The sequence below is a fragment of the Lipophrys pholis genome (assembly GCF_963383615.2).
Source record: "Lipophrys pholis genome assembly, chromosome: 18".
NCBI classification, from domain to species: Eukaryota; Metazoa; Chordata; class Actinopteri; order Blenniiformes; family Blenniidae; genus Lipophrys; species Lipophrys pholis.
Genome location: NC_137646.1, coordinates 11,031,352 through 11,056,883, shown reverse-complemented (window position 1 = coordinate 11,056,883; position 25,532 = coordinate 11,031,352). Strand labels below are relative to the sequence as shown.

Genomic DNA, 25,532 nt, shown 5'->3' with positions numbered 1-25,532 from the left:
ACTTTGTTTGAGCATTTTTAGCAGCTTTTTTCACAACTCATAGCACTCTATTTTGTTTATATGTGACAGTTTTATCATGTTATGATCAAGACTCAGGAATAATGCATGCCTGGATTTAAAGTCTGTCCTCTCTATTGGTCCCCTCTGAGTTAGACTCCAAAGTGACTTGTTTTGTAGCTCTAAGCTTTCCAGAATAAATAAAAGCCAGTTTTTCATGTGTTGGAGGACTCGTGCTGAAGTCGGAGCATCGGAGGCTCCTGGACGGCAGACCCAGAATGTTGCGTTTCCTCTGCCAGGATTGAGAGATGACGAATGACATGATGAAATAAGAATAAACATGGCGGCAGGGGAGGAGAGGTGAGGCAGATGGAGCGCTACGCCTGCATTTGCCTTCACAAGATTGGAAAAAAAATGAGCAATGGGAGGACAGAGAGTGATGATGGAAAAGGGAAAGTTGAGGAGGTAAAGTTTGGACAGGAAGCCGAGGAAAATAAATCGGTGGCGAGTATTCCGTCTGGTGGAGGAGTGGCGGTGACAAGCAGGCTCATTACTCTCATTTAAATGTCGGTGACTGAACCTCAGCTCATTTGTTTTGCGGCCGTTTAAAACGCTGTCCCGTGGGCTCTGATCCCGGCGCCTCCGCCGCTTTAATTGAATCAGATGATAAACAGCAGAAGAGTGTTAATTTGTAAGTGCGAGTGTTGGTCTGTGTGTGTGGTGTGTATGTGTGTGTGTGTGTGTGTGTGTGTGTGTGTGTGTGTGTGTGTGTGTGTGTGTGTGTGTGTGTGTGTGTGTGTGTGTGTGTGTGTGTGTGTGTGTGTGTGTGTGTGTGTGTGTGGACGGCATTGGCAGAGAGAGATAAAGATGATATACTGAACGTGTCTGTGAGTGTGTTTGCGTCTCTTTCGTCTTTGGCCGTGCGATTGTGTGTATCTGCAGGCTTCTGTGGTTCTCTTCACCTGCTGATGGAGTGTGTCGGCGCCTAAACAGTGGCAGGCGTTCAGAATCTGGGGATGCTACACACGTTTTTACTGACCAGCTAACAGACTCATCTGGAATTCTTAATGGACTAAACCCATATAGCAACGCTTTGATTCTCACGTTTCACATGTGCATATGCCATGAATGGTGCAGGGCACCAACGTGGATGATTGATCTCTAGTAGCATCGAGCAAATTAACTTCAAACCTGCAGGATTGGACTACGGGCCTATTTCCACCACAATGTTAATGTCATGTGAAAACTGCTGCACAGTGGTTAGCGCTCACAGCGAGAAGGTCTTGAGATCACATATGACCCGGGGCCTTTCTGTGTGGAGTTTTCATGTTCTCCCCGTGTGTGTGTGTGTGTGTGTGTGGGGGGATACTCTTTTCTCCCACATTCCCAAAAACATGCATCGGGGGTCCATAAGCTAAAAAAATAAACGCATCATTGTTGCGTTTTAAAAAAGTTGCGTAACCCCCCTCCATTTACACAGAGACAGAGCATTTTTGAAAAGTTCCACCTTGGGAGACATTTTCGAAAACTTGTGCTTTCAATGGCTCCGAGCATCGTTTTCCTGTAAACTCCCAAAACACAATGATTTCATGTTTTCACTGGAAAACGTTATCTTGTAAAGCAGGCTGAAGTTACCTTGCCATTGAATGTTCTCTTCGGGTAACTTACCAGAGTTTCTGTTTCTTCTTTCTATGAAAGACTATGGAGCGCAGAGTTTAAATACTGTGTAGTTACACCAGATGTCTGCAACCTACAGCTCTGGAGCCACATGTGGCGCTTCAGCCCCTCTGTCGTGGCTCCCTGAAGCTTTCAGAAAATTATACCAAAATATTAGCATTTTATCCGATTTTTATCTTGTTTACACACTAGTGTGTTGGCTGAAAAGGGCTTTGAAAAAATTACTAAAATGGGAAAAATGTTAAAAACAACTTTTAAAAAAAAAAAAAGCCCAACTGCTTATAAAAGAGCCAGAATGCTCAAAATCGTGCAAAAATTAATATTAAAAAAGAAAGGTAAAATTGCTAAGATTAGTTCCAAAAGCTAAAGTAATGAAATGTTTCCCATCCTGAATCATGATTGGAGCTTCATGAATTTTTAATATAAGCTGCTAATAAAGACTGAAAAAAGTTTGACTTATAGTTGTGAAAATACCGTATATTGCTCCAATGATAATAGTGACGGTTGCCATGGATGCTGCAGGCGCCCAAAACTCAGAATTTGACAAATCCTCTGTTCCTCCAACAGTTTCAGCTGCGTCCCATTACAGCAGTCAGGACAGCTACATTTGCAGCAGTTATGTTGTGCATTGATAATGTAGAATGAAAGCTGAATGTTGTACTACTGTCAATATATCACATTTATAGTACTAGGTACCAGCGGAACAAAAAAATATGGCAGAGTGCAAATGAAGAACTGTCAAACAGAGCGTAGCCCTCACTTAGAGATGGATCAAATCTGCCTTCAGGCGAGGAGGAGAAATGTCATTTTGACATCCACTTCTTAGCAGTCGAGACACTTGTCAAAAGGATGATGTATTTTACACGTTTCACTTCGCTTTGAAATGTCAAACTCGCGCGCCTCGGACTTGAATAGCCACTTTTGTAAAACATACAGTGAAGCTTTGCTCTGATCTTTGAATAATGCCAACTTCTTCTTCCTCTTATTGGACGAATCAAACATCCTGCTCAGCCCTGCGTTTGTAAATACGAATAGAATAAATGAGCTTGGTTACGCGGCCGCGTGAAGTGGATTCATCCTCGCGTGTCCAATACCTGCGGATCACCCCAGTCTCGATTTGGCTGCATTAGTCTGCACAGTCAACATCCCTGGCCTTGCCCTTCTGCCCGATCCTCTCCCGCCAGCGTTACATGGAAAAATATTCTCCTTCTCTTTCGCTCGCCGCGCTCTCCCGCTATGCTAACCCAGGTAGCGAAAACGCCAAGCAATTTGTGTGCAGGACTATCCCTGTCAAGCTCTCTTTGTTGAGGCTGATTTGATCCCGTCAGCCGACCTTCCGCCATGTTTAACACATGCAGTGAATAAATAAGCAAATTAATAATGAATCAAAAGTATCTTCTTTTTTTTTTTAATACATTGAGGCCTTGTGGGGTTTTCCTTTTTATGTGTGTGTGTGTGTGTGTGTGTGTGTGTGTGTGTGTGTGTGTGTGTGTGTGTGTGTGTGTGTGTGTGTGTGTGTGTGCGCATGCTGCAATGAGATCAGGGACATGCGGCGCGAGCGAGTGGACCACAGTGACAGCATATTGAATGGAGATGAATTTGCGCCGCGAGGATGACTGGCAGTGCGAACAACGGAGCAAAGGAAGACGGGCCTCTGATCGTCGGCACCTCGCCGCTCCGACGCCGGCTGCTCCCCGACAGACACGCAAATCAATAATTCAGAGCAATCAGCCAGCGTACGCTCCATATTCCGTTTAATTGTGTCGTGTTGTTGATTTTCAAACGGACTAAAAAGCTGACGGGGCCCGTTGGAGTAATTCCCCCGCTTGTAGCAAAGTTATCTGGGAAATCTGCACTTTGTGCGGGCGAGATGTTTCCCACTGAGCAGGGGAAGTAAACCCAAACAGGACGTGTCTGTGCAAGATGTTCCTCCACCCAGAGCCACCAGAACAGCCTTGGTTATTAATGCGTCAGCACAATTTGCTCTCCTGGAAGTTCCTACGTGTAAAACAGGCAGGTTCCAGACATTTTAGGGACACTTCACATGTTTGCTACAAGATGATTGGCATCACATATAAATGACACAAAACAGTTTTACTTTACCAGCTGTGTGGCTACAACAGCAGTTTTTACTCTTCATTTACTCTTCAATAGCATTACTACCTTAACTCATCATTTCTCAAGTTGGTTGTCAATTCTTATGAGAGCTCCTTCTATATGTCATTTAAATGATGTGAAGAAAGTTTGGGGTTTTCACCATCTGTAAGCCATAATCATCAAAATTTCACGAAATAAAGGCTGGAAATATTTCATTCTATGTGCCATGAGCCTTTATCATATATGGGTCTGACTTTCTGAAATGAGTGACAAAAAATATTGAACATTTTCATGATTTGTTGAGATGTACCTGTAATACTACAAATACCAACATGCTCATCTGCCAAAACTTTCCCAATATATTAAGTCCTATGCTGGTTTATGCAGGTGGCACATCAGCGAGACAGTCATAGGCCAGAATATTATGCTGTTTTGTTCTTTTATTTTACTTGAAATTACTTACTACAAATATTGGCTGACTCTTCACAAGGGAACGCTGCATCACTGACTATTTAGTCTGCAAAATCATTTGTCTTGTTTTTTCCTCAACAATGTTCCCAACACATCGATGAACGCTCAGATGGGTGCAATACAAATAAATGTATTGCTTTTTACTTGGCAAAGATACTTGTACTGTGATTTGTACCCTGGCACTGCTGCAGATAGAAATGGTCATTAACGCAATTATGATTCAATTGGGATAAAATCCACATTTGGGATGTCTGATCGTTCTGGCGCTGATTTTATTTTGCTGAATACAACTTTTGAATGACAAAATGTGGTTGTCTATCAACATGTTTAGGTCTTTTTATACTGCCAGTCACATTGTCGACGCATTTGCTCTCCTGAGTATATAGAAAGTGATCGTCCTGCCAAGCTGAACTAAAATTGGGATTTCAATCAATGGTGGATGGCTTTATCTTTATTTCAAGAGTGTAGATTCCCAACTGCCTCTACAAAGCGGTGGATTCCAAGAGATTACAAACACGGAGAGAAACTCAAGTTGCGTTTGTAACTGTCAGTTTATAAAGAACACGTCCCCTTGAGGTGATAATGGAAAATCATCTCATTGCATGAACTGAATGAAAAATGTGACAGGTGAGTATTCACACTCAGTTTATTAGTCATCAGGTATGATCTCTGGCCGTCGCTTCATACGAATGTCAGTGTACTCGCCATTGTTAATGTTTGGGCGCAATATTCTCTGTACATGTAGTTTTATTACAAAAACAAACAGCACACATTTGCGGTCCTACATGAAAACTATATAGTTTTAAGCGCTTGTGTTGTTTCCGTGTAAACATTACCACATAACCAGGAAACCTTACTTAAAGGAAAATACATAAACTATGCAATGTTGTGTAAATATGTTATATACAGAGCAGATCCTAGTGCTTTGTTCTGTTTTGATGCTCATATGGAAGAAAGCATTGGCTGACGCTGACATACTTGTGCTGTCCGGAGTTTCTTTCTGCTCCTCCTCCGTCTGTTCTGCAGCTTCTTGCGAGGTCAGCTGAGGTGCCTCGAAGGCCACGCACCAAACGGAGGAAGTTGAAAAGCGCTACCGAGAGACCTCGGCGCGTAATAAATGCACTGCTGTCTTTGTCCAGACTTCAGTCCCCGCGGGGATGCAGCCCGACGCCCCACGCAAGGCTGCATCAACTCCCACCAGCACTCGGCTCCGCCGTGTAGAGTTCCTCTTTGAAATCCGTCCAGGAATTTGTTTTTCTGTGTTGAAAAACAAATTCTCCTGGGGCGAAGAGACCCACTGGAGCGATGGGCATCTCCTTGCTTTGTTTATTCCGTTGTGACGGCACCATATAAATCTTACTTAGGCAGGTGGCTGAGGAATTGCGCTCACCTTTCCCCATGTCCAGATGATCAGAGGACAATCCTGAAGGCTCGTTCCCAACAGCCCTTCATCTGAGAATCAAATCAATCCGTGTTTCATCAGCAACGCCAAACGCCACTGAGGGTGTTTTTCAAGCAGGAAGCACTGATAGCTTCTCTCTGGCTTAGTTTATGGTTGGTAACTCTCCAAACAACACGCTGTATTTGTGTTTGCTGTCACTTAATTACCGCTTTTGTTGTCAGATGACTAAAGGCAGCAAAGTGGGAAAACGCCCCCGACAGCACGCAATCTGAGTTTAACGGCACGTGAACGACGACAAGAGATGCCAGATGTCCCCTTTTCCGATTAAGAACGTACGGAACGTGTGCGAAGACGTCGGATCTGCCAGCCTGCTGTGATTTCAGCTGCACCGGTGACGAGACTCGTTCACCGACTCTATCACTTGGAAGCGCTTTTTTGAAAACATTATATATACTATTTTCAAAACCAGCCAAGCTTGCAATATTTGCCATTTCCCATTTGCGCCAGTTTTTTATATGTGCAACTTTTGAGTAGATCAGGCCCAACGTCTGGTAAGGTGAGAAAGATAAATTGCAAGATGTATGCTGGGGGCGTCATTCTTTGGAGACGCTATCAATAGTCATGATTTCCCTGAATTTGGAAAAAATAGTAATTAATCAGCATTCGCTTTAACAGACATTACAAGGCCGGCATAATGGATGTCTAACAATTAATATTACATGACGAACTGTGAGTAATGCTGAGAAATAGAACAAAATTGAACAAAGAGGGTCCCCCGGCTAGCTCAGTTGGTAGAGCATGAGACTAACAATCTCTAGGTAGTGGGTTCGGGTGCCACCTTCCCGTGGGCTCACCACCTGCAGGAAGGTTCTTAAATGGTGCGATGCGATCTGGGTGACAGTTATCAGACTGTCACCCCCGCGACCCGGAAACGGATAAGCGGAAGAAAATGAATGAATGAACAAAGAGGTGCCGTGTGTCCCCATGAACTATTATCCCTCGTGAAGTTTTGTTCTTTTTACCGAGCTCAGAATTACAAAGCAGTTCCAAGGAAATGAGACACAAGCAGCCCTTTAAAATAAAGAAATAACCTGAGTGAGTGTGAAAGTTTCAGCTCTTAGTTTGCATTTTGCCCCGCTTACAAGTGAAACTGATGAAATGATCGATTTTGTTTCAGAGAACGTTTGTGTTTACGTCGCAGCGTTTTGAAAAGTATGTCCAAACAGAGCGATGGCAGACCGTCCCGTAATCCGATTGAAAATGTATCAGTCCTCAATCGACAAATGTGTCAAGCTGGTTTCTGACCACGAAATAAAGACAATTCGATGAACGCTAACTGAAGCACAACTCCACCAACGTGGAATAAAAGTTTTATCGCCTTTTCACACAGCGTTGACTCATAACGAGCGGCGGCAAACGGCGTCACCTTAAAACACGCAAGGAGCCATCATTAGACTCGGCTGTGCTTGTTCACCACACACACAAACACGCACACAGTTTTATTTTAGGCGCGAGCACACGCCGTACAGGTCATGAATCTCGCCGGCCCTTTGATGTGAGTGATACGCTCCTGTCCCTCGCTCCATCCTGCACGCTGGCCTTCTTGTTAATTGATGTGAGCTTCTACCGCCGCTCCCTGCTCTGGGGCTTCCCCCTGTTTGTGAAAAAACTAGCAGGGGGTCGATTTAATGATGCTGATTTATGTGCGCGCACGCCAACGTTGCGTGTGTGCGTTTGTCGAATGTCCGCAACTGTGCAGAAAGGACGAGCCGGGGCGGAGCGGTTCACGCTATCATTATTCTCCATGTGACTGCAGAGCCCGGAAGCAGGGCGGTGGGGCTGTTTTCTACGACTTGGAGCGAAAGGCTCTTTGCCATTAATGAGCTCACATTACAGAAAACGTACTTGACGTTCCAATGAGCTTGACCTACGAAGTCCCTATAGACTCCTTATTATACAGTCCGGTTTGTAGTCAGCAACCTAACATGTCTTTCTCTTTCCTTTCACTGACAGCCGTTTTCATGATGACATACCTGATGTATATTAATATTACAACAGTATCTGGAAATAGTGCTTTCGTTAGCAAACATACCGATTGGAATTTAAATGAACTCTTGGATTTAATATTTACTGTTGCTTGTTAAGGCCTTAGAATATTACTGTGTGTACAGAATGCATATGGCAGTGCGTAGCCTGTATTTTCACTGTTAGAAGTTCTGCGTCGAGGTTGTATTTGGTACAAAGCGACTCACCGCCTTAATGCTAAGGGACGAAGAAGAACTGGTCGTAAAGCTGCATGAAATTCATTGGTCGGGCTGTGCGATACATATCGTAGTGCGATATGAAAATGTCCATCGTAGGATACAACCCTCTATTGTTTATATCGTCATTTTATTGTGTGGGTTACTTTGTTAGCTCTGTTGATACATTAACGTCATCCGGAAGGACTTTTTTATGGTACTGAGACAAAGCAACGTGACGGAGGTGCAGGAGAGCGCAATGGAAAGTCAAAATAGTGTTGCATCAAACCCGGACACAGAAACAGAATCGAAGAATTGGTGCCGAAAACAGAGAACCGGAATTCCATTGTTTGGCTTCGGTTTGGGTTTAAAAGGTCAGACAGCGACGGGACAACTGGAATCTGCAAAACATGTTTTCAGCCACTTAAAGACACGACATGAAAAACTGCACTGAACGAGAAGATGCAACAAAGCAACAGCGTTTCCTAAAAACCACGTCAGGAAAAGAAAAAAAAAACACACCCACCCACCCACCCACCCACACACACACAAAACAAGCCTGAAAAAAATATATGCAGTTTATGAATTAAACAAAATTCTATCAGGATATTTATTGTTATCGGGATATAAAATCATCTATATCAAGACATATGATATTTTGTTAATATTACACAATACATATCACATCCGTAGTGTTTCCATTCCAGACAAGTGAATTTTGAAACAATGAAGCTTCCTGCACAATGTTGTCCACACTATCCGAAGTATAAATTATTCTTTACTGGCATTTAATAAGTATTTGGTTTCAGCAAGTAGCTAAACGTGGTATCGGTGCATCCCTATTCAAGATGAGAATAAATGATATACATAGAATAAATGTCCAGAGTTTCTGTGTGCGTGTGTGCGTTGTGTTGCGAGCTCTGGCAGGGATTCTAAGTGCTAATGAAGAAGTGTCAAGGAAGTGAGTGAGAAAGTAACTTAGTAGAGGCTAATGAGGCTTCATCAACTGTGGCTAATTGGTGCTTTAACCTCTGGCTGCGGCTGTGGCGACGCTTCTCGCTGCCAGCAGGGAAACTCACAGGAATCAGGGAGAAGCAGACGCTCTGTCGCCCAACGTTTATTTTCACTTCTTTTTTTTTTTTTTGTGACACTTGAGGGGGAAAAAAAAAAGTAGTTTATTTTCCTGTGATCTGACAGGCAACAGTCAAAGCGGCCATTCCTCAACTTTACATCCAAACTCAGGAAGGTGAACTGAGGTGAGTCCGGAGGAAAAGGTGGCATCAGAGGGGTTTTTCTTAGTTTGCGTCACAATGTCGGCTGGCTTTTCTTCCCTCCCACCTGAGAAAAACGCTTTTAATCAAGAGCATTTCAAGATGCTGGTTTTAAATTGCTTCTGTGGGCTCCTTTTGTAGGTCGGCCGGCCGGCCAATCAGCTTGGCTGAATGCTTTGATAGATAGTTTGTTGGGACCAATAAATGAGCTGCCAAGTCAAGAAAATATCCAGAATAACAGGGGGGTTTTTTCACCCCCCTTTCACTGTACCATATCTTCCTCTACTCTAGACTGCAGGTAAATAAAAGATTGATTGCACACAAATTTTGGTGAACTGTTTTTTTGATATTATTGCATTTGAGCCTGATCTTTGCTGTGGCCATTGATCATGGACCCCTTGATGAGTTCTGTACCTTTAGGCTCCATTTACGCATCGATGCTGAAAGTGATTTACATTTCATGTAGAGTCACTCGTGCTTCTCTTTGTTTTTGCTATGAAACGACACACATGCAGAGAACAAAACACTGTAACCATTAATAGGAGGAAGTAAACGGACATTCGTGCGCACAAACAACGGAAACTACAGAGTCCCAGGAGAATATGGACCTGGAATCTTTATTCTTACTGTCAATCTTCTCCCGCAGGTGAACAAGAACTACTCACTGAGGCCATGGTACACGTCACGGTAGTAGTGTTTTCAAAAAGTAGTACAAAAGAAGCACAAAAGTAGTACAAAAGTTGTACTTGTACTTTAATCCACGTTGCCTTTACTGACATGCCATCTTAGGAAATCAAAGATCAGCACTGTCAAACGCATCATACTTTCATCTTGAGTAGCCCAGACAGGTAAAATAGTGCCATAATAGCCATAATAGCCTTTAAATTTAAACTTTAAAATTTTGCTTTGTTGTGGTGGAGAGTATACGTGATGAAAATGTCTATATTTTCACTAAAACAAAGAATTACCACCAAAAATTACTATAGTATTAAGATGAAGCCAATTAAAATATACAAAATACACTGAAATGTCAAAGAAACTGTAGTATTATGCATGTTTTTACAAACTCACCCTGACAACATGGCTTTAAGGCTAATGCTTCATGGTAACATCACCAATATCTCAGCTCAGGTCGAATTGGAGCCTCTTGCGGGATAATGATCCTATATGTGCTGCTCTTTTAGCATTTGCTGCATGTTTACTTTATCTTTAGGACTGAATGCTTTGCTGTTCTTGTCACTCACCTCAAAAACTTCCTTTTTCACCCATTTTCATCCCTCCTGCTGAAACCAGTGAATCGGCGACTCTAAATGAGCTCCACTCCCCACCAACTAAAAACAGAACTGCAGCTCGCTCCCTGCCATTCATTTTAAAATCCATTTTGTCAAGCGAGCACATTTGCTTAATTTAATTCGCGGTATTTAGACCGTAATGATGTCTGACTGTCTGCACAGTTGTAAACATCATTGGCAAACAATGCATGATTGCAAAGCTTTGCTTTCCCATTATGAATATGTAAATGTTATGAATGTGGCTATGCATATGTGCGTTTGTGTGTGTAGAAATGAGTTTCTAGTACTTACTGTTTGTAATGACAATGCCTAAGAGTGGAAGATAAATGGGAGAGTAGCTGGTTTCATTGTAATGGCACTACAGCATATGTGCAGCGGCACATTATACAACTGTCAAGTACATTAAGATAACTTTGTGTCTTTACCATAAACAAATCCAACTGTGGTCCAGACAGCTGTCATCCTTCTACTATTGTCTGTAGTTCTCTGTAGAATAAAGATGCTCAAAGGGATTTGATATCCCATTATGCACTGATTGGCCATAACATTACAACCACTGGAGGGGTGAATAGTATTGTTATAATGACGCCCCTAGATCTGGGGTTTTCCAGTCACAGATATACAGGGGTGTCTTTATATTCATGTAGCATGTATGCGGGTATAAATATAGTTAGGTCCCATTTACATCACGTTTTCAAGTGAAAACACAAAACTTTTATCACGTTTTCGGTGTCCGTTTACATGACAATAGTGCTCAGAACCCCTGAAAATGCACTTTCTTGAAAACGACTCCCAAGGTGGGATTTTTCATTAACGCTCCGACTTAGACTCAGAATGGGAGAAAACACAAGTTTTTGACGGCGTTCCATCTCCATGAAGTTGGCAGAAACACTGCCACTACACATGTGCACCACAGGCACAGTCACTGAAAATGCAGCTTTTCAAGAATGCTGCTACCGCGCATGCACGCCGTATTAAATAGTTGGACAGTAACAACAATGACGACCTCCAGAGTACAATCTAACTTCGTCATCTCTCCATACAAAAGTCTGTGTACTCCCACTGTTAATGTTTATAGCGTATTGTTGTGTGTGGTTTCGTTACAAACAACAGCATCCACTAGTGGCCCAACATGAAAACTACATCGTTTTCAGAGTTTTTGCGATTTGCGTGTAGATAGACACTGTTTTCAAAGTGTTATCCAAGAATGCAAAACTTTTCTGAAATGAAAACACACAAATTATGTCTTGTAAACAGGTCCCGATTATTGTATCAGATGTTTTAAGTCAATGTTATGAAGAAAAAACCTATGTATAAGTACAGAGGTTGGGTTTGGTTATATATGCAAGACTTTTGATTGAATATTGTCAGGAGGGAAAAAAAGAAACTGATACTAAGAAACATATATATGTATATATATATATATATATATATATATATATATATGTTTCTTAGTATCTTTGTTTCTTCTTATATATGTTTCTCAGAAAATTGTGCAATAAATTAATCTGACAGCACAAATATATATATATATATATATATATATATATATATATATATATATATATATATATATATTTGTGCTGTCAAATGATTAAATAAGATTAATTTATTGCACAATTTTCTGTAATTAATTGAGATTAATCGCATTGTTTTTCTACTGAAGCTTGTAATGGATATTTATTCAGGGGAACCACGGAATTAATGTCGACTCAACACATAGAGTCTATATTTAAATTCAAAGACTTTTTTATTATGTCCTTTTAGCTTTGCGTGAAACTGTTTTTTAGATTAGCAAAATAAGAAAAACACAAATTAACTAATTAATAAACATCTAACATAAGTCTGGGTTTTCTTAGAGTGCACGTCCACCACTTTGAGAATTTAAAAATTTCTAGAAACAAAGTTGTGAATTTATTACATGAACTATGTGGCAATAATATACCGTACTGTAACACACACACACACACACACACACACACACACACACACACACACACACACACACACACACACTGGTCAGCCAACATGGCAACCTGCTGTTTTGCTGCAGAATTACGTCTGTGGTCATTAAATTCGGCTTTTCAATGTAAAGCTAATGACTTTCACTGTCTCAGTCAGCCGTTAGGTAACTTTTTAAAGTGAAATTTTCTGCCTTAATATTATTCGACTCAGTATTATGCTGCTCTGGAGTCACAGTGCTGCGCCCAGAGACGCTGCACATGAGGCTGCTCCGGTAAGGGATTGAAAACAGAAAAACAGAAGTAAACAAAACGGCAGTAATTACGTTACATTTTTATAACGAGTTAAATGTTTCAAATTAATTGATTAAATTAATTTGTTATATTTGACAGCACTAATAGACAGATTGATCGATAGATCGATAGATAGATGATAGATAGATTAATTTAATACATTTCATCTGCATCTTGTTGAAAGGTTTGTCACCAACAAGATGCATCAAATAAACATATTGTAAGATCAATGGGAAACAGCTGCCACATCTCACACATTTAAATTGAAACTGGATTGGATAAAATGGTATAAATATTGACAGAGGAATGGAAGATGTCATCAACGGTACATCTGAGTTAAATGGTTTTACTTTGAGGTTTTACAGTCCTATAAAAGCCCCTCCACCCCCTTTCAACATGAGACATACTTGTATAATAGCTAAATATAGCAGCTAACAGGGAGTGAATAGGAGGAAACACTATATAATGCAGAGTGACACAAAGTGAAAGTGGGGTTAGATGCGGAGATACACAATTACAGATGAAAACCCTCGTAAAAGAGAGATGAAGGGAGGATTTGCCCTTTTTGTGCATTAACATGAATCATATATTAGCCGCTCCACAGTAGCCGTCCCCGTAATTAATTTCTTTGTTAAATCACGACGCCTGTCCCGATGCAGCCTGCCTCCGAATCTCTATGTGCCTTTTTGAAACCTTGTGCGCGCGCGTGTGTGTGTGTGTGTGTGTGTGTGTGTGTGTGTGTGTGTGTGTGTGTGTGTGTGTGTGTGTGTGTGTGTGTTTTCTCTGGTGGAAAAGGTCACCACTTCCCAATTAAACCCAATCTCCAGACGCGTAACCGCCCCGCCGCCTCGAGGCTACGGAGCGCCTCCCGAGCCAAAATACAACCTCTCGCTCTGAGCGGCAGGAAACTGTGTCAACGCGCCTCTTTCTCTTTGTTCCGGGGGATTCATGTCGGCTCGTAACAATCTCACACTGGCTGCCGCACGGCAAAACAGAAAGCTCGGGAATAAAAGACGACCGCTGTGAGTGAGAAGGAGCCCTCAGATCATTTACTGACTGAAAGCGCCAAAACAATCCAAAAATCACACCTTTGCTCATATAAATCTCTTTATTTCCATCTGAAGTTTCTGCCTCGAATCACACTTTGGTTCACGATTAATATGGCTTCCAGCAGTAATTCAAATTAGCTTAAAGCTCAGGTAGCATTTAGCAGCTTCGCTTTCAGAAGCTACAAAGCTAATTACTCTACAGCGGTGGAGAAGAAGAATGGAGCCAAAAGGAAAGAGACGCTGACGAGCTCAAAAGCTCTGCTGCTCTACTAAATACACTAGCAGTTTAGCATATTGGCGCCTTATTGTTTATTGGACAATAAGGATTACGAGCATGTCTGTAGCATTTAAAGCTAGTAAATCCATGTTCCAGACAGTGTAGCCACAAGAAATATGGGGATTCCTCCTTAAATCTTTGTTTTAATATGGTTCTTTTAATAATTAGTGAGAAGGAGGCTCTTCCCTGCCTTACTTTACATGTATAATCAAGTAATTCTATGTACGTTTTTCCTTTGTTGTGAACATTTGATTTCCATTATAACAAACAATAAAAAAAACATTATTAAGTGAATCATAAGGGCCGACTCTGACATTGTTTCGACTTTTAATTATTTGTATGCTTATGACTCTACATTACTCGGCGCTCGTTATAACAGGAGCCAAAGTAGCTAAGGCCCTGTTTACACAACAATGTTTTCAAGTGGAAACAGAAAACTTTACATGACAACGGCGGTCGGAGCCACTGAAAATGCAACCTTTAGAAGAGGACTCAGTTGGTGGGACTTTGATGAAATGCTCTGATTTTGTCTCCATGGAAACAGGTGAAAACTTTTCTAAAATGCTGCTACTGTACATTACTGTACATTTATACCACAGCCACAGTAAATACTGCAGTTTTTCTGCGCATATGTGAGTAGATGGACAATAACAAGAATGTTTGCCCCCAGAGTGTCAGGACTACCAGCTCATATTTTCCTGAGACGTTGTAGTTTTAGAGTTAAAAGTCACTGTAATAACAATCCAACTTTGTCGTTTGTCCATATGAACGTCTGTGAACTCGCCATTGTTAACATTTTCAGTGTTTCTGCTATTTTCGTGTAAACTGACTTTTCGTGTAAACGTGAAAGTTTTCTGAAACCAAAACGTAAAACCGACGCATTTCCACTTAAACGGGGCCTAATTAATTGTATAAATGGTTTAATTGCAATGCTAAACTGATGTGAGCATGATGCAAACTTCCGAATAGGATCACTTACTCATGCAACCTTCAAGACAATGACGCTGGTGTCAATTTACGAGGGCTCGATGCTGCATGAGGTCGCTTTTCCTTTCCAGGCTGGAGTTCAGAGAGAAGCAGGTCATTGGGGACGTTTTAGAAAGAGAGCGATCCATTATATATTAGAATATTAGAAACATTATAAAAATGACTGTACTAGACATTAAGAAGGAAAAAGTAATTAAAATATAAAAGTTCCCCTTTAATTGTAAAAACTTAAAACCTACAATTAGTCTTTTTTTTTAACTGCGATCTCGTTTAAAAAGAAAAGGAAACCCAACCCGTCCCGATCCATAAACATCCAGGGATCAAGTATTGCAGCTCAGATGTACAAGTAACCACAGAAGAAGCCCTGGATCCCCTCACTCACACTGTGTACTGACTGTGGCGGACGTCAGTCACCTCCCTGGTGCCGCTTCGCTGGAGCATCGCGGCAGCAGCACACAGGAAACAGGAAAAAGACCACATCAGCTCAGAGGAAAGTACCAGCTCTCTCCCAGGACACTGTCTGGGACCAAACCTCCCGCTCAGTACACGCCACTGAGCTTCACCTCAACATCTTTGTTCCTGCTGCTGTCAGATCTCACAGCTCACATCGCAGCTTCACATACCAGAGTACATTCAGTGCATAAACAGATGAGATATATATATATATATATATATATATATATGTATAATAAAATAAAATGCTAATATACCCAGCTAATAGAATGTTTCATTTTGAGATTCACGATTAAAGTCTATAAGATTAGTAATAAAGAAAAAAGAAGTCCATGAGTGCACTGACTGCAGACCCAGCAGATTTTAAACCAAAGTGGTTTGTACCAAAGAAAAATTCACTTCAGGATTGCACTAATTCCAGAAGTAGGAAGGAAAAGAGGGATATTCTTGCTTCTGCTATGTTTGATATTTGACATTTGACTTTGTGTGTCAGTGTGACAACAAGAAAAGAGTATTTATAGTAAATCACCTTCACAGTCGGAAGGTACATTTAGGACATTATAAATCCTTTTGTATATCAAAATGAGCTCATTTTACCCAAATACTACGTTTGTATTGAAATACAAAGAAATGACATTGGAGAATCAAAGTGTATTCTTTTGTTTGTTTTATTTGTCTCAAGAAATATAACTGACCTAAGAAAGAATGACCACGTAGGACTCTCGGACTTTACACTCTTTTTTTTCTTGTTCCTCATTTGCTGTTTGCTTTTTATATTAAATGGGAAATGATTCAATGAGAAAAAGAAGCAGAGTGTATAAGTGAATCTTCTTTCTGCTCCCCTTCATTCAGGACTTAGAAAATGTTTATGTTTTATTATCTAAGCTTTTGTTCTTTATTGGATTGCATTGACTTGTTTCTTTCTTCTTTTTTTTTTTAACCATGAAATAAATAAATAAAAGTTCATATCTATGGTTTGTGAGAAGATTAAGTGATTGATTGACTAAAGATGGCTCATACAACAAACAATTTCCTTTGGGAGTGGTTTGTATGAGAAAGTAAAATTTACATTAAAAGACCAATAAGTAATTTCCTGTGTAATTACCACAGAAAACCCATTAATGAAAGATGCAATGGAAAGGTCTCGTTTTCAGACTTTTCCATTCAATACCCACTGTGTTATAACGTGAATACACTCCTGATAACCGTTGGTGTTTTAAGTTGCCGCCAGTTTGCGGTTCCCACATGAGCGATGGGCTTTGGCTCTATTGATGAACATTTCAGCTGTGAAAGCGAAAATTAAAGCCATATATAGACACCCCGGTTTTGAATGGTGATAAATGTCCCGTTTCTGACATTCTCTTCTTGTGCTCTAATTAGCTAATTTGTCTCCATTGTGAATCTACAACTTTATTATTGGCGCGGATGGCCGCCACCTCTGATCAATAGGTCAGGACAGGGTGTGTGCCAGAGAGCTTTCAATTTCACCACGAATCCCTTTCTGCCTGCCATGCTAAGATGATAGTAATGTATTACTTGCATCGCAGTGCTTTAAACACAGTACGCACATCGCTGTGGTGTTTGAAATGACAGCAACAACTCTTTCCCATTGACGTTTTTTCTCTGTGGGAAAAGGTCAGCGTCGGTCAATCCTATGGCCAAGCTTACACTCTCTACATTTTCCCTGATTCTAGATTAATCCAGTTGAAATGTACAAGTGAAAACATGCCAAATTTTTCAGGTCACTGTCAACTCAGCTCAAGCTCTGCGTCGACCAAATGAAATAATATTGTAGAGCTTTAAATGAACGGGATTTGATATACAATAACCGGTGGTCTTCTTAAGAATATATATGAACCCGATCTGAAACTCACCAGTATATTTAAACACTTCACTTCCACACAATTACAATTACTTTAATAATAGACCAGACTGATGAAGGCCACTATGATGAAATGTTGGTTATTGCAAAGTGAATTTCAAGCAATACTATTCCTGTCTTGTAAAAATCAAAAATCAAAACTAAAGCAAGCTTTATTGTCATTTGGCTGCACATACAACAGTAGTGCAGGCAAAATAAGAGAGAGCATTTCTCCACCATCCAATTTAAGATAAGAATACTGACACTCACACACGGGAACACATACACGCATCCCAGAGACGTCGTCTTAAAAATTTTTTGTCAAAATTTGTATTTCATTTTTATTGTGTCCATAGCAACAGAATGTAAACTGAAGTTCACCACAGTTGAAACGACCTGGGGAATGATGAATAATTTATAAAACTAAAAATACTAAAATTAGATTAAGGTGCAGAAGTGTGTGCATATCCGGATCAGCAGTTCAGCATTCTGACAGCTTGTGGAATGAAGCTGCGTGGCGTTAGATTCAATGAGCTCTCCAAAACTGGAAAGCATTGAGATGAATTTAATCCCACTCAGAAGTCGGGACTTTATCACTTCCCAGTTATTCATGTGTGAATCACAACACGAGCTTTGAGGCAGTTCAACACCCATCTTCTCCTGGCTTTGGCCCTGTTTAAACGAGAATGTTACAAGTGAAAATGCATCATTTTTGCATTTTTGTTTCAGAAACATTTTGCATTTACATGGCAATGTTTTGAAAACAATGTCTCTATTCACAGAAATGGCAGAAATGCTGACAATCATGTTGTGCTGTTTGTACGCTATAAATATAAACAATGGTGAGTACACAGACACTCGTATATAGACAGACGACAAAGTTGGATTGCTATTCCGGTTGACGATCAACTGTCAATCCACCAAGTCCCAGGAGAACATGGACTGGGAGTAACGACACCCAGCAGGCCGCCATTGTTGTTTTTGTCTGTCTATTGAGCATGTGCAGAAGAGCTATTTACTATGGCCGTGGTGTGCATGTACAGTAGCAGTCCATCGACATGGAATCGGAGCGTTTTCAAAAAGTTGAATTTTTCCTGTTTCCATTGAGATGATCTCAGAGCTTTTTCAGAATGTTCCACCTTGGGAATCATTTTCAATAAAGTTTGGTCACATCAAACATTGTTGTTGTGTAAACGGACACCCGGGACGCAATGGAGGCTTTCTATTTTCACTTCAAAACGTTGTGCGAAGCTCCTACTACATCCAACTGCTCATCATGAATCCAAAGATGAACTGTTCCACATTGACGTAACTCTTTCTGATTCAAGGTCAATCAAAGATTAAGGAGCAACAAGCCACTTTTGATCTTTGTCTTGTCTTCTAAAGTCAACCTTGTTCTCTCCCCGTCCCCAGTGAGGCCTGAGGTAATGGCATAACATAGAAGCTGCTTGTAAATAATTGAGAGTCGCCTTCAAGGGGTGTCGACATGTTTTTTTGTCAGGAAGTGTTCAGATGTAGAAGCAGACTTGACGCCATCCCCAAAAACTCAGTGTGACCCTCCCATTGCTCCACACCCCAGATCTCCGTCTGCACTTGCTTTCTCATCCTGTTAAGACTCACAAGGAAGGTATGACGGTGAAGCTTTACAACTAAGGACACGGGGGGCGGGGGGGATGCTTAGATTTTGTTAAAGTGGATCCACAAGTCAGAAACAAGGGAGGTCACAAGTCAATTTGAAAATGTGAAAGCATAAATAAACTATGCAACACCCCCGTAACGCTCTGTCAGCTGCTGTCCGTGTGCTGCTGAGTGCACCTCAAAGCCATTAACCTCTTTCGAGGGGTGCTTAAGTGGCATTCAGTGCAAATTTTTTCGCCTGTAGTTTTCCTGGCTAAATGTTTCTAACAGGGGGTTAAGCTGAGGTCAGAAATCAGTCATCCATTCACGAATCCCTGACAATTAGACAAGGGGGAGACGTGACGAAGAGGAAAGAGGAGCTTGTGGTTTGTCTTTGTAAAGACACTAAAATATATATGCAAGACTTTCAGATTGATTTAGAAGTCCAGCTTCCCCAGCTAAATTGGACGAAGCAATATATAAGATGGATGGAAATCCTACCTTATTTATCAGTACGGTGCACCTTGGGTTTGCATTTTGTGCCTGAACCATTTTCTTTCCCATCCTTCCATTTGACCTTCATGAATATGAGTTTATTATCTGTGGACTGGCACAAATGTTTTGCTCATGTCGAGACCATCATTGTGTATGTGCTGTTTGTATCTATACACTGATTGCAATCTGATTCCAGCATATCAACAAAACGATTGAGTTAAAACTTAGTGAGGAATAGCAATAATCGATGTTACGATCAGGGTCTGCCAAAGTTCAACCAATAGGATTTTGCTTGTTTCCAGACAATGAAAGGTTCAGAAATTGCAGAAGGTAATTCTGAATGAATCGATCAGTCAGCACCTTTGGTTTAATCAAAGTCAATATTCACTTTAAACAGAGCTGTGTCAAGCCTAAACATTATCCTTTTCTCAATTAGAACTCCTGCTTTAGGCTATCTTTGGTTCTTGAACTCAACAGATGGATTTCTTATTGTGATCATGACACCTGTATGCTGGTTACTGGATAGAAAATGGAATAGCTTTTATCAGCCACCAGCATATTGGTGCTCTGCTGCCAATGGTAACAAAGATTAAAAAAAAAAAAAAAAAAACATATTCTTAAAAATCATAGCCTAGGTAAGTTTAGACGGCTGAAGAGCTTGATTAAGCTAAAGCACTAATCCTTCTTGTCTTGTCTCAACTATAAAATAAAAGGTCTCAGGAGAATATGCACTGGAAGTCATGACACTCTAGAAGCTGCCTTTTTTTTTTTCTAGAACTATTTACTTTGGTGATGTGAGTGGTAGCAGCATTTCAGAAAATCTGCATTTTCCCTGTTTTCATGGACTCTGAACATTTTGGGGAAGTTGTATTTTCCTACGTTTCCATGGACACCTTCAGATGCTTTTTCAAAAAGTTGCATTTTACGTGGCTCCAAGCAACGTTACCATTTAAACAGACACCCGAGATGCAATAGAAGTTTTATGTTTTCACTTGAAAACATCATATAAATGAGGGTTGAATCATTTCTAATAATCATTTATTTTTCTCCATTGATCCTGTCATAATAGCAGCGGCCACTAGAGGACAGCATTTCCTAAGCAAGTTGAATGATAACATGTTTCATTCTGCTAACGAGGAGCGCAGTTCCGTCTGCCATTGAAAACAAAATCCCTAATGAATGACAAGAACGGAGGAGCTGTAAAGTGGTATTGATGATCCTTTCTACATAAATGAAATGAGACTTTTGCAGCGGATTGCTCTGCTGCTGCCAGATGGTGTGGGTTTATACTTCATTTTTAGAATGACAGCAAAAGAGATTTATTTTTTAAAATGTTGATGAGGGCATTTATACAACCAAATCGGTCTTGTGTCATCAAAATGTGACACGGCAGGATTCAGACTGGATGGAGTTGAGTGATTTGCGGGATTAATGAATTCTGCTAACGTCTCCCACATTAATGGTGAATTACATAAGACGGGACTAATGTGGGTAGACGTGTGGTGTGTTTTTTTTTTTTTACTTGCAGTCCAGTGTCGCTTCGTGAAGCTTGTGTGTAATAGTGTGTTGACGTCGTACTGCACTTCTCAAATCAGCAATTGACCTTCTGTCTTAATGTCAACTGAGGACAACAACACAACCAGAGCCTGAAGCCACAAACAAGGTCGACAATACACAAAAAACTCCAATACACTTGGATATTTAACCGAATACAGTTTTTTATAATGTTTCTAGTTTGCTTGATTGCTGTGTCTAATTTCTTTGTATCCTTGTGATAAATACCGTGTGTATTCTGCTTTATTTGCTTTATTTCTTTGTTATTTTGTGTGTACAAGAATGTATGGGGTATTTATTGGAGATCATACGCAGCAGCCCAGAAGGAGCTCTAAAGTCATAATATGAGGACAACAGCAACAAGTAAGTATTGAAGTCCCAACTTGAATGCAAAAGAAACAACAAATACAAAAAGTCCTAAAAAGAATACAAAAGCCACGACAACAATACAAAAGTAGTAATGCAAATACTAAAGTCACAGCACAATTGCAAAAGCCAATAAAACTCAAGAAATGCCACATGAACACAAAGGTCACAACACAAATACAAAAGCAACAACTAAATATTAAAGGTGCAACTCAAAGATTTTCAAAACGTTTTCAAACAAGAAATGCATTGTTTATGCAACAACGGTGGTCGAGCCACTGAAAATGCAACTTTGTGACAATCACTCCCAAGGTGAAACTTTTCAAAGACGCTGCAACTTCGTCTCCAAGGAAACTTCTGAAAACCCTGCCAGTGTGCATGCGCAGTAGTGAATAGCTGTTGTGGACATGCTCAATAGATGGACAATAACAACAATCAGAGCGTCATGACTACCAGTCCACATTCTCCAGGGACTTGGTGGACTGTCTAGTTGACAGTCACAGTAATAACAATTCAACTTGGTCATCTGTCCAGTTTAATGTCTGTGTACTCCCATAGTTATTGTTTATAGCCTATTTTTCTCTGCACGCATGCATGTGTAGTTTCATTACAAAAACAACCAACAGCACCCACTAGTAGCCCTACATGCTAATTACATCATTTTCAGTGTTTTAAGGACATCGTAAACAGAAACATAATGAAGACATAATGACATTTTTGAACCCTTTACGTTGTGAGGAACCGTCTTGGTTGTGATAATTATAGCAGTTATTTTTTCAGTTATATTTTGGTGTCAGTTCAAACCAGCCTATTGGCAGTTTGCATCAAGGCATTTATTCAGCAGAAGTTCATGAAAATCAACAAACTGGCAGCACAGTGTCAATTTTTCTTGGTCAGCAACCCTCATTGTGCTGCCACCTCATTTGAATGAATCTCCCACTCGTTTGCACCTTTCCTCCCACTATGTGTACCACAAGACGGAGGCTTCCAGGACACCACAGCACTCTCAAAGTGAATTTCAGAGCAGCTTCAGGGCCCATAAAGTCTGCCAGGAGACGTTAAAACTGACAGCGACAGAGGGCGTATACTGAATATTACATGTGACAGGAGCGACGGGAAGCAATTTGTAACTCACCACTGGTGCAATGACTAGAGCTGCGCCACATCTGATTCTTAATAACAGGTTAATATCCGCCTTTTTCCTTGGGTAGAATATACATAAATCCTCATCCTGATCCTCGATAGCCTTATCAGTTACTTTGATCCATCTAATATTCTTCGTGTCTAGATTGATAACAAGCGTTACTCAGAGCAATGCTTGTGCGAGTTACAGTACAAAGCTTCTCTGCATGCAAACTGTGTCTTCAGAGGTCTGGATATTTCTCCCGACTGCCAGGAGAAGTGCGGCAGCTCCATGCGAAGCCTCTTGAAAAGCAAGGTTTCCACAGCGTGCACGAGTGTGTTTTCTGGTGTGGAAGCGTAAGAAATATGACCCACACAGACACGCACGCACACACACACACACACACACACACACACACACACACACACACACACACACACACACACACACACACACACACACACACACACACATACAGATGTAAATCTGACAGGAGGGGTGTGTGTTCAGAAGTGCAGCGGCTGCCAAGGAGCGCGATAAGCAAGGATCCGGGAAGAGCTTATGTCAGTGTTTGACCTGAGCGTCAACGTCTGCACCCTATGCAGAAGGGAGACGGGAGGGAGGAGTGTGGAAATATTTCTGTGCTGTGGTCAGGGAGTCTGTCTGGGCTTCTGCTCACAGCCCATATTTACTGGGATTACCGTGAAAGTGCTCACAGCGAGGCGTTTGGGTGTAAGTGATGGATGCATGTAGGAACCCTTTCCAAGGGAGCTGAACGTCAGAGTGGGATTTGATGTGGGGAGGCAATGACACGTGTGCAAGACCCCCATTGGGTGCAAATGAATGGGTCGGGTGGGAATTCTTTCTTGTGCCATGCCCATGGGGTCTGGCTCTGGTGCTTGGGCGATGCCTGTTGTTCCCCTTGAGTGCACAATGTTTCCAGTGGCGAGTTGGTCATATGGGGATTGATGCATGAGTTCTACTGTTGCTCGGTTGGATCCTAGACTGTTTGGACCTGTTGGGACAAGCACCGCGGGGTCAGATTTTGGTCTAGGTACGCTTTGCTTTACCGTACCGTATTGTCCGTCACGTTCTGTGCGGTGGAAATGGGGCTTAATTCTTGAGGATACATTACAAGATACGTGGCAGAATCTCATCAGTTCTTGTGTTTTTCATCATTAGCAGTTGCTGTGATAAAAACAGACAGAATTTCAGGATACCAAAAAAGTTTGCTAATCTTTTGTTTCTAGAAAAATCTATGGCAAAAACAAAAATCATTTTCATCCAGTGCTCGGTTTGGACTTCTATTTAAAACCACTGTGTCAGGAGTATATGATTCTCCAAGTGACTGACTGACTGATTGATTGGTTGTTTGTCTAAGTTAGTCCCGGCTGCCGGGGCTGATTGACAAGTGGACACTCGGAGGCTAATTGGGTGTGGCGGTAATGTTCGGAGATGATTGGCAGAGGTGTTGCCGTGGCGACGGGTGCTTATCAAATTGTGCCGGTTCAGAAGGAATTACAGGGTTTATCGTGCTACTCAAATACGGCTGACTTCCCTCTGACTGCTTGAGTGCGTATTTACCCAAAGAGGCTCGAACCTCGCTGAGCTGACAGGCTCACTCTTTATTTTAGGCAGGAAGAAGCATCCAGCTTGAAGTGACTCCGGATCAAGAAACAGGAAACACTTAGCTATACTTTATTTGTTTTTTGACGATTGGCAGTGCCGATCAGCGCGGACTTTCAACAGCTGCTACCAAACATGCAAGCAAACATCTTAGCAGAATTCGTTCATTCATAGTGTTGTTTCTGTCTGTTTATTGATGTGAATATGAATGTGTTGGATACGGCCCAATTCCCTGAACTTTGAGAGGCTAACAAATAATAAATGAGTCCAACTGGACAGAAGGGAGAGTGAAGATGATCTTTAATGGATATGATATACATTTCAGTCACAATTATTTCATACTTCAGAAATTCTTTTTCTGCAATCAATCTATTCTTTTCATGTTCAACCTTAAAGCTGCTGTTATTGGCAACAAATGCTTATTTTTTATAGCATAAAGCATACAGTAATTCACTTATTATAACAGCCTCTAGGAAATGTCTCAGGATCACATTGCGAATCTCGACATTTACCGAAATATTTAACACATTCACTGTGGAGCAGTGGTTAGCGCTCTCGCCTCACAGTGAGAATGTCATGGGTTTGACTCAGGAGTTTCTCCCCGTGTGGGTTTGCGCCGGGTGTTCCGGTTTCCTTCCACAGTCCAAAAACATGCATGTGAGGTCAATTGGTGATGCTAAATTGCCCCTAGGTATGGGTGTGACTGGTTGATTATCTACAGTATATGTGTTGTGACAACAGTGCTCGAGGAACTTTTTGAAAACAGCTCCCAAAGTGGAACTTTTGGGAGTCTCCATGGAAACCCAACTTTTTCAAAACTGCTCTGACTTCGTTTCTGTGGAAACCTGTGCATGCACACCACAGCTGTAGTAAATAGTTGGTCTGAAACAAACGTGATCAGATGAACAATAACAATGGCAGCCTTCAGTGTCATGACTTCCAGTCCATAGTCTACTGTGTCTTGGAAGTTTTATAGTGGACAGTCACTGTAATATCTAATCCAACTTGGTTGTCTGTCCATACGAATGTCCGTGTACTCACATTGTTGATATTTATAGTTTATTTTTCTTTGCACGTGTGGCTTCATTACAAAAAACAACCAATAGCACCCACGAGTGGCTCAAAATAAAAACTACATTGTTTTCACTGTTTCTGCTGTTTCCAAGTGTTTCTGTGTAAACAGGGCCTAAATCAGGACAAGTAGAGAGAGCAAGCAAACCCCTAAGGCTACCCCCCAAGTTGTGGACAACTCCTCTATATGTACTTTAATCAGAGGAGTCTTTTCACCTTTGGTACCTAATCACATTTTGCACCATGCAAATATGCATGCTACTCCTTGGAGAGGTTGTTTATGGCATTCCTTAGCTTATATGTAAATGAATTTGAGTTAATTTAATGCTACGTCTTTTCTCTTGTTGTGCA

The 25,532-nt window shown here is 41.1% G+C and overlaps 1 protein-coding gene across 1 annotated transcript in view; it reads left to right on the top strand.

The window, feature by feature from the left end:
* sorcs2 (sortilin-related VPS10 domain containing receptor 2) overlaps positions 1–25,532 on the top strand; it is a 392,590-nt gene that overhangs the window by 210,971 nt on the left and 156,087 nt on the right. The gene's annotated exons all lie outside the window — the stretch shown is intronic.